Source organism: Lasioglossum baleicum, chromosome 14, assembly GCF_051020765.1.
Source record: "Lasioglossum baleicum chromosome 14, iyLasBale1, whole genome shotgun sequence".
NCBI lineage: Eukaryota > Metazoa > Arthropoda > Insecta > Hymenoptera > Halictidae > Lasioglossum > Lasioglossum baleicum.
In genome coordinates this window covers 3,547,481-3,550,834 of record NC_134942.1, presented here as the reverse complement: position 1 = coordinate 3,550,834, position 3,354 = coordinate 3,547,481, and the positions used below count along the sequence as shown (strand labels likewise).

At 37.0% G+C, this 3,354-nt stretch overlaps 1 protein-coding gene across 6 annotated transcripts in view; it reads left to right on the top strand.

Moving 5' to 3' along the window:
• The window catches only part of LOC143215827 (uncharacterized), a 362,235-nt gene that overhangs the window by 186,618 nt on the left and 172,263 nt on the right, over positions 1 to 3,354 (top strand). The window lies entirely within an intron of this gene.

Sequence of the window (3,354 nt, the reverse complement as noted above, 5' to 3'; positions counted from 1 at the left end):
TTAATAGTCCACGAAATAATTAGTAGCGTGTATAATATGATCCGGTGACATCGAGATCCCCGGTCGAAGTAATTGCCAGCCGGGAAATCAATAGGGCACTAGAACTCTGGAGAAACCTTACAGAAGCAGAAACTGGAAACCCAGAAACCTTAAAAGAAAAATCTGCGGCAACAATCCGCCGGGGAAAAATTTCATAAACATTTGGCAACCGATCCTGGCGAAATCTAGTACCGTTCTTCGAACATTCATTATTTCCAGTTAGCTCATAGTCTCTCCAGAAACGATAGTTCGTTAACAGACTGCGAATTTTATGCATTTATAATACAATTGGATAGGTCTGATTTTTGACAGTAAACGAATTTGGAGAATTTTGTATTCAACCTGTTAAACATATTCAGCACAAGAAATTAAATATCTACTTCAAGCCAGCTTGTTGCAATTCAGGTAGAAAGTTTTTATTTTGCATAAAGATCCGCAGCCTAATTTGTCTATTGCAAATAGATGAATAAATATACAAAATATACAAAATATATATTTTAAATTTTCTTTAAAGGGGCCTTAATAAAAAAGTTAAAAAAAGGCCTTTTTTATTTTTGCATGTAACTTTGTAAACTATAATTTTTTGGAGAATCTTTTTTGCATATCATTTCATAAACCAGTGCTTCTAATTGATTATAAAAAATCAGGTTGCTTGTTACAATTATAAAAAAGTGTTATTCTGTTTTAAAGGGCGTTCGAATACTTTCGTGAGCCACTGTATGTACAACGTGCAAGATATACGAAGCTCTATCCTCGACATTTCCAACAGTTCTCTGTTATAACGAAAGTGGCAGCGGGATTGAAATCACAACTTACATTCCGTTTTTCGTTCTCCGGTTTTCATTTCCTTTCTTTGGCGAGATGAAGGTGCACGTCGCGTCATAGCGTCTTCTTCTTCTTCTTTCGTTACGAGGCACCTGTTTACTATTGTCTATTTTTATCGAATCCAATCGACAGCAGGTGTTGGTAACACATTTGCATCATTAGCGAATATGTACGCGCCATTTTCTTGGTCGGCATCATCAGTGCACGCGCAATTTTGCTAATAATATTGTTACACGCTTAGCAGTTCTTCTCAGATATTAAATCTATTAATCTTGTACATTTTACATTCGGATTCAACCATTTCTAATTGTTAAAATAGTTACACCTAGGCTTGGAAACATTATGGGGTATAAAAATTTTCTGCATCGGTTGCAAGAAATAGGAACTGCATAGAACTGTATTTATTCTGTTAAAAATTTTAGTAATTTGAAAATTGTTAAGAATTGTAGTGGTCTGAAGTTTCTAAAATGTTCCATTAACACTAATAACAAAATCCATTACACCTTCTTCGTTCGAATATCAAAAATATTTTAGCTCGAAACGAAATGAAAGAACAGGACCTTTCGGAGTTAGAAATTTAAAATATATTCTGGAAAAATATGTATTCAAGAAATGTATTCAATCAATTCCCATGAAAACTCCTTTACAACCTCAATAATCGTCAAATAAAAAATCTAAAATGCGTCATTCGACCCCTCGTGGTAGGTTTCGCGTTAATTGGAGCGGTAATTGAACCGGATCGAACAATTATCTCTATCCGAAATCGAAAGAAACGATATTCTAGCAGCGACAGTAATTACGTTAGATACGCGCGGTACGCTCGCATTTTACAGCGCGTACTATTACCGTTGGCGTTCCGCGACCCGTGTGTTCATAAATATTTACGGCAGGCCTGAAGTTTGAATTTATAACGTTCGAGTAAACACGAGCGGGCAAGAAGACGAAGACGAAGAAGAAGCAGAAGAGAAGGAGGAGGAGGAGGATGAGATGGAAGAAGAGAAGCGACCACCCATGTGACGAAAGGGAGAAAGAGAGAAGGAGAGAGATGAGACAGAGACTGTTGGAAGGTCGAAAGCCGTTCGAACGTTTTTCTGATTGGCCTTTGGCGGCTGTAACGTGATAATATGGAGAAAGAGGTAAAATGATGGGACGGGAGAAAAGGATCCGAGTGTGTGCAGTTCATCCGGAACGTCTACGCTGGACTTGTCAGTAATCCTGACCGGCAGACCCTGCTATGGACACTCGATGGCTCATTCCAGTCCTTTTTTCCCCCTTTTACATTCTATCTCGCTCATCCCATAAGTCACTCTAGGGACTTTGCCTTCGACGAACTCCCCTCGTTACATAAGCGAAAATGCCACTGATTTTTACTTCGAATTCAGCTAAATTGCTCAGCAATATTAAAATCAATGGTCACTCGAATTTTTACATTTTTCTAAGAAGTTTAAAATTGCTAGGAACATTTTATTTTTACAATTGCCAGGAACATTTTATTTCTAAAATTGCCAGGGACATTTAATTTTCACAATTGCTAGGAACATTTTATTCTTGAAATTGCCAGGGACATTTAATTTTCACAATTGCTAGGAACATTTTATTCTTAAAATTGCCAGGGACATTTTATTTTCACAATTGCCAGGACCATTTTATTTTCACAATTGCCAGGACCATTTTATTTCTAAAATTGCCAGGGACATTTAATTTTCACAATTGCTAGGAACATCTTGTTCTTAAAATTGCCTGGGACATTTAATTTTCACAATTGCTAGGAACATTTTATTCTTGAAATTGCCAGGGACATTTAATTTTCACAATTGCTAGGAACATTTTATTCTTAAAATTGCCAGGGACATTTTATTTTCACAATTGCCAGGACCATTTTATTTTCACAATTGCCAGGACCATTTTATTTCTAAAATTGCCAGGGACATTTAACTTTCACAATTGCTAGGAACATCTTGTTCTTAAGGGGGTAGTCTACCCTCGATTTGTAACTAGAAAGGGACTAGAATATTACTAGAAAAATGGCTCGAAACGTGGGTTTGCGCGAATCGGTTGTTTGTCCTTATTTGAGCTAATTGTGGGCTGGGTGAGGGCTCATTCGAAAGAGGAAGGTTCATCACACACGGGTCTGGTCATGATTTTAACGAGATTATGTTTATATCTAATAATATGAGTGTCCAAAGTAGAGTAAAAATCTAGGAAAAAAACCAGCAGATTTCAATGCATTTTTCTGTCCCCAAAAGACTTTTTGACTTATATTATGACCAGACCCGTGTGTGATGAACCATCCTCTTTAGAATGAGCCCTCACCCAGCCCAAAATCTGCTCAAATAAGGACAAACAACCGATTCGCGCAGACCCACTTTTTCGATCGAAAATCTAGTAAGATTCTAGTAAATAGCAAATATCTAGCAAATAACTAGAATCTTACTAGATTTTCGATCGAAAAAGTGGGTCTGCGCGAATCGGTTGTTTGTCCTTATTTGA